Source organism: Phasianus colchicus, chromosome 2 (genome assembly GCF_987193195.1).
Source record: "Phasianus colchicus chromosome 2, bPhaCol1.hap1.1, whole genome shotgun sequence".
In the NCBI taxonomy this organism is placed as follows: Eukaryota; Metazoa; Chordata; class Aves; order Galliformes; family Phasianidae; genus Phasianus; species Phasianus colchicus.
The window spans coordinates 97,435,107-97,442,441 of NC_143437.1; the positions used below are offsets into that span (position 1 = coordinate 97,435,107).

Sequence of the window (7,335 nt, forward strand, 5' to 3'; positions counted from 1 at the left end):
CTATGAACAGTTCTATTGGGAATTCCTGCCCTTTTTCACATGAGTTTTAAGCAGGATTTTCTAAGGCAGGAATCAATATGGATAATATTATAATTCAGATGTGCAAAATAAACAAGAACAATTTCCTTTAATCACCTATGAATATGCACAAAATACCTCCTCTGTGAATTAGATATCAGAAGCTTATTGCTAGTGTACGAATGCTTTAAAAAACACACAAATCAAATTGAGAAAAAGTCAATGGTCTGAGGACAGTCAATCAAAACTACATCTCTCATCCCAAATAGATTAAGTGGAAAGATGATTTAGGTACTATGTAAATACTCCATAAAGCTCACAAGAATTTCTCAATTGTTTATCAACATCAATCAAGGCAGCATCATGGATAAATGTTACAATAGTCCAGAACAAACAATGAAACCCAGAGAATGGCATGTTTATTTTCCAATATTTATACAGGGACTTGGATAAGTTTGGCAGAGGAAGAATAAATCCATCTCAGCAGGTATTACACAACAAATAAAACTGCACGAGAGACTCCTTGGTTTAATGTGCTTACAGATTAATTGCAGGCACTTTAAATTGAGCAAAAAGGAAACAAGACACCTCAAAAACACTGGGTAAAAAGGCCAACGGTTATGCTTAGGTTGCATAGTTATCAAATGTTAACAGATGCTTGATGCCTCTACATCTATTATTAAGAAGAGTCTGATACTCAACTGAACACAAGTTTCCTTAGCAAAAGAATATTTATTTGAAACAAGATTTAACTCCTGAATGGGCTAATCATCTGTTTACTCATCTGAGCAAAATGCCATTTCAAGTATAGGCAGGTCAACTAAACTATAATACCTGCCTACATGTGCTCATGAGAAGTAAATTAGCTCAGTTTAACTAAGTAAACATGTGAAGGCTGAAATACAGCAATGCGATCCCCATTTGCTGAGAAAATAAATAAATCCTGATATTTCTCAGCAAAAAAGAGGGAATTTTTAAGTAGTGCCCAGTGCCAGGACAAGAGGCAATGGGCACAAAATGATGTGCAAGAGGTTCCCTCTGAACACCAGGAGCACTTCTGTGCACTGTGGGTAATGGAACACAGGCTGCCCAGTGGCTTTGGAGATCTCCAAAAGCCACTGCACATGATGTGGACATCCTGCTCTGGGTGTCCCTGCTGGACCAGGGCTGGGCCCAATGGATCCAGAGGGCCCTTCCCATCTATATTGTGATTCTGTGAAGAAAAATAATAAACGTCTGGTAAAGAATGTAAAGGAGAAGAAGCAAAATCAGTGGAATTTGTGGAAAAAAAAAAAAAAAAAAAAGATTAGGAAGATTCTGTATGTCAGAGAGAAGGCTTGTAGATCCAAGAAAATCAGTGTTGCTGCTGAGGTTTCCCATGGCTTACTAAGCAACGTGTAGTTAAGGTATTTAGGAGACATGCACATGCTATTCATAACAAAATAATTCAAAGAGCCTAACACTCTTTATCATTGGCCTCCATGGGATTGTCTGGAAGTTATGAAATAATCAACAGTTGCACAAAGCCAATATAAATTACTGTCCATAGAATTGTAGTAATATGTTTTGTACTAAAATCAATTACCATCCAGGAGTAAAGGGATGAGGAATCAGACTTGGTGTTCATAACAGTGTTGAGGTCTTCAGATGAAAAACACTGTGAAAGTGCATACATTTCTTTGTAAAAATCAGTTAAGACTCTTAGTCTCTTCCTTCTATCCAGTGTTACTACTGGTAGGATAAAATTAGAGATAAAATTCTAGTTTATTCCCTTTTAAGTGCAGCCTATCACAGCTATCTCTTTTTAACTGGACTTCATATATGAACTGAATAATATATATTGTTCAGTGATTTTTACAAGAATGTTGAATATGGATGACTCTTTCAGTCTCATAATGCATATCTTGCTTGGTTACACAGTTAGTTCACATTCAGTGCTGTTAAAGGCAGCTAGGGTTACTTGCTTCCCATCTAACATTTCTGGCTCATGGAATTTTTCAAATTGACATATAGGTTCAGTGTGGGTTCAGCACAGTTTTTGAGCCTTGCTTTTTGCTGATACTTCTTAAAAATCCATCTTCTTCTCCCTCCTTCTCTCCAACCATTGCATAATAAATAGGTAGCATTCTCATTCATTTCACTTGTGATTATGATTACCTTATGATTCCTGAACTCCTGGGAAAGCATACATTTTCCATAAATTTTTGCCTTCAGTATTTACCTGCTTGTCAATTTAGCTTTAATTCTTCTGATGCCAAAATATATTTTGTATAATTCTAATCAGAATCCATCTTGCATTTTTCTTCCAGTTGTTCAGAAAATGTAGGTAAAATTAAACAGAAAAATGTATTTTCTATAGAATTTTAATTTTCTATTCATACAATTTCTATTTTCCTTCCATGTACTTGCCACTTTCTGAAACCTTCATCAGGTACAAATGAATCAGAATTTGTTTAGCCAAGCAAAAGTTTCTAATGTTGAGCAGATGAGCATCTCAAGTTTAAATTATAGTATTGCTCTAGCCTGCTCTTTTCTCTGTTATGGTTCTGAGTGCTTCATTACTTTATTACTTTCTAATGCAAAAAAGAATATATGTATTTGCTTTGTACTACGTTAAGATGAATCATATTACACACTTTTTATCTTTGTCAACTATAGCATACCTGAGTGCATAAAGAGTAACCCCATGGTAATAATCTCTGTCCTGGTAAGCAACAGGTGCACAGTGCAGATAGTTAAAATTCTTTAAGATAAATCTGTAATTTAACAAGATTCTCTGGTTGCAGTCACATTATAATGACTTTTTTTTTGTTTCTTTTTTTTTTTTTTTTTCCCAAGAAGTATTTTTTACTAGTTTGTAGTGGCTGCAAACATTTTTCTGCCAACCCCCTTTATCCTGCTTTCTATATCTCATGCACTATTTTCTTGGCATAGATCACTTTAAACAGCAGAAACTCAGACTGAATATTTTTTCCCCCTTCCACCTTAAACAACTCTACTCTTTCTGAAAATGCCTTGTCTTGGCCATCCAAGGATATCCTTACAGCTGCCTCATGGTGAAGCTCTACCACCTTAATGTGCATATACAGATAGGAAATTGGAATCTGTCTAGGGGGAGGAAGGACATGACCAACCCAATTTCAAAAATTTACTTTCTGACGTGTCTTGAAAATTGCTTAAATATGACTTTATCAGGCTTAGAAAAGCTACACTGCACATAATTTATGGAATGAAGTCTTAAAATTTGCTAGCTTATTTCCTTAGGGATGTTGTTTTCACCAAAGGAAGGCACTGTAAATAAGATTAGAAGTTATGTTTTGGGAGAGAAGAGAGTCTGGAAAAGACAGAGAAGAGAGGATAATCAGAGAAGTGACAGAGATGGAGGAAAGGATGTTAGCAAGCAATTGGATGAAAAGCATGAGGGAGGCAAAGTGAATGATCTTATCATTGCTGGAATAAATGTCTTCCACAACCCACAATGGTACTTCACATTCTTTTAATGTCTAGTAAGTGTCTGTAATATGTACAGGAAATGGAGAGTTATTTCCCCTGCGGAGACTGGGGCACATACAAAGAACAGATGTCTGATCATCCCATGTGATTTTTTTCCCCCCACAGGACTTTGGCTCTACTCAATCCATAGGTCAAAATAGAGCACTTACAAGATACCTATTGCAAATTTATTTTTATCATACCACTGAGTTCACGTGGCTTCCCACATAATTAAAACAAATGTCTGAATTCAAAGATCATCTCTTTCCCTATTATGCTGCAATATCCAAGACTTTTCAATGTTGTGGAAAAAGAAAACAACTTTCCATCACCTTCCTCCAGCCTGAAATTTAGACCGACGCCAGCACAGATCAAAGAGTATCATTTAAGACAATTGTCCACAGTGTACGACATCATATTTCAAGTCCTCAAGAACTCAGACCTTTGCCTTCCATACTGTTGGTGAGTTCATCAGCATCAGAGTATTATGAATAAGATTCGTCACTAACTTTGACCAGTAGAAGACACACTGAAATTGCTATGATTCTACAGAGGTTTTTTAACATCACTGAACATAAAAAGTCATTACATTGAGAAACAACCTGAATTCTGCTTTGGAAAGTGACTAGACTTGACAGTAAAGGGAAGAAGGAGTATAAGTCACCTTAGAACTTAAAAAAGGTGCTTCAGTGACTTTTCACTAAAAGGTACTGCAGAAAATTTCAGACAAGTCTGTTTCTCTTTCATATTAACGTTCTCTAAATTACTATTTTTTTTACTATTTTTGAACCATCCAGAAGCTTCGTTGTGCAAGTCCAGCATGAAAAATGACTTAAAGAATGTGCTTTCCAAACTCAGACAAAGCCTGATTAGATACAGGTTGCATTCAAGGAAACAAAGCTGACATTGTAAGGATAAATCTGTCATTTCACATAGGCAGGAAGATACAGTTCTATAGGTTTGTGAATGGTTCAACTAATGGTCTAATGGTACTCAAGTCAAATTAATTACATCAATTTCTTTTACTGAACTTTCGTGCCAAACTTTTGAAGAATATTCTGTTTAAGACTCAGATTGATTCAATATTGTGAAAAAACAGCTGAATTTCCTTGCATACCTATTTCCATTTGCAGCTAATTGTAGGTGTCATTCTATATATTCATATAGACTATGCAGAATAGTGAAATGTCTTTTTTTCTCTCTTTTTTCTTTTTTTTTCTATTTTGATGTTAGCTGAAAAACAAATGTGGCAGTTATGAGGCACTGTCTTTGACAGAACAAATGATCTGTAATTTTACTCAGAAAAAGGAAAATTTATGGATGGAGGGAAAATGGTGCATTTCTCAAACAGGAAAAGATCAAGGGAAGTTTTTTTTTTTTTTAATTCTGTTTACTGAAACTAATTAGTATTGCAGAACTTTTTAGTTTTTTTCTTTTTTTTTTTTTTTTTTTTAGTTATGAACTGGATAATCAGCTATTGAGTATAATTGTGCCTATCCAAACTGCATAGATTTAAATGACCTAGAGGCTTTTTAACCTTATATTTCTTCACTGGTCAAATTTGTCTGCTACTAATTTAGAATTTAAGATTGTTAAATCTTAATGCAAAAATGCTGATCAGCCTTGAGCTTTAATTCTTGTATACAAAACACAGACCTGCTATGGAATATAGAGAAATGTATGTGGTAAGGAAGGACCTACTTTATACTACATTGCTAACTTGACAGATATTTGCTCTATATTTTACCCCCTCTTTATATCTGTGTAAATGATGAAGCTAGATTAGAATATAATCTAGGATTCTCTAAGATGCTTACAAAATATAGATGAATTATTTATTATCATAAATGTATTATCATAATTCACTGGAAAGAGAAGTTTGTGGGTTTGTTTGTTTGCTGGTTGGTTGCTTGCTTGCTTCTCATTTTGTTTTTAAATGCAGATGCCAGTGAATAAAATGAGGAAATAAAACTAAGCACCTGATACTCTTTCGTGCCATAAAACGTATTTTCTACACTTACCATATGGTCTACCTGCCACTGATGTATCTCTATAAACAGCACAGGTGTATCTGCAGTAAAACGGGGTTAGAATGAGCAGAACTTATCCTCTGCATTTCTAAAAGGAAAAATTGGATTTATTTTACCTGTAAAGCAGAATTTTCCTGATCTTTCATCTTTTCAAGGTACTCCAAGTAATTCAACCAGATATGCGTCAGAGCCTAAAACATAGTCACATCTGCTGCTCTGCAGCAGAGAGATCATTAAATACATTTACATTTCTAAAAAATAGAATTAATTCAAACTGATTTCCCTGTATTTCTGTCAGGAAAGAGAATATTTTCATCTAAAATCAATGCTGAAATTCCAAACTAGATTTCTGGATTTATAAATTACTTTACTGTGATGGTAGCTATGTACACATGGATATTAATTCACGTGATGGTTCTGTGTGATCATGAAAGCATTCTTGCTCACACTTCTCACTGTGAAAAATAAATGAAAATAAAGAGAATAAGAGGCTCTTACTCTATTTAAAGAGTTGTAGAGCTACTAAAGTAGAGCAATTACAGAATAGCTATCCTTGTATGACACCAGATGTATATGTCTTCTTTTGCCATATATCATAAGCTACCATTGAAAACTTTTATAAAAACATGCTTCTTTCACACTGTAAAAAGAAACAAAACAAAAACCAAAACAAAATAAAAAACAAAGCAAAACAAAACAAAATGTATTGTACCTCACATACCAATGAATGAACAAGCACTATTTGAAGACAATAGCCAAGTATGATCTTGGAATGATGTTAACGTAGACCTCAGATATTTCTTCCATTACAATAATTAATGTGAAATAAATTTCCCTTCTTTTTGAATGTACAATAGACAACAAATTAAATTTGCAAAAATTGCAGGTTTCTGAGTATTCATTATTATGAAAACACCTTTCACTTAATAATTTTATTCTGGCATGGAGATAAGCTTTCCCTTTGAATTACTAGCAAGCTTTCCAAATTGCAACTTATAGGAGAAAAAAATAACAGGAAAGCAGGAAAACTTTCTATAACTAGTTTTCAGCTGTGACTTTCAACTCTTGACCTAAAATATTACTGCTGGTTATACAGTAGCAAATGTTTTTGTCATTATTTTATTAAATTTCATAGCAAAGGAAAAGAACAGTGCATCAATGCTTTATGTTTTCTTTAGGGGAAAAGCAAGCCTGGGTCACAGAGGGCCAATGGGAATATATACTGTATGCATCATATTTATTCTGTTTGCAAATGCCAAGTGATTGAACATCTGCAAGCCTGTATTTAAAGAAAAAGCTTTCCCAGACAGTTTGATAGCTTTTACATCTGTAGCAATGTACTATGAGTTGTATTAATAACTCTGCTCAAGTTAGAAAAAATGTATTTCTGTTAGTACTTCTTTCCTGGGCTAACTTCTTTGAGAAATCTATTCAGAATTTCCAAAATAGTAGTTTTAGTCCAAAATTTATGTTCTCTTTTCTTTTTGTGCTTCTAGAAAATGCTCAGATTTACAAACAAAATACTGCTTCAAGGTACTGGCTTATTCAGAGGAAATTTAAAAATGAGTTAGAAAGATACGACATCCTTGTTTGATTGCCTTTTTTATAAGAACATTCTTCTCAATTATTTAATATCTTTGCAACTCTGCATTTCTTGACTGGAATCTTCACTACTGAATGCGAAGGGTAAATCTCCATACATATTTATTTTCACAGAAGCTATTGAGCTTTATTTGGCTCTTTTCCACATTTTGCATATTCCTTGCCACATGTTCTGTGTGCTGCAATTTTAGAT

At 34.2% G+C, this 7,335-nt stretch overlaps 1 long non-coding RNA gene across 2 annotated transcripts in view; it reads left to right on the forward strand.

Moving 5' to 3' along the window:
* The window catches only part of LOC116240796 (uncharacterized), a 53,000-nt gene extending 46,145 nt beyond the window's left edge, over positions 1 to 6,855 (forward strand). For both annotated transcript variants that reach the window (XR_016464538.1, XR_004169407.2), the window contains one exon: positions 3,637 to 6,855. This is a non-coding gene — a long non-coding RNA (uncharacterized LOC116240796). The remainder of the gene's footprint in view (positions 1 to 3,636) is intronic.
* Positions 6,856 to 7,335: the final 480 nt, after the last annotated feature.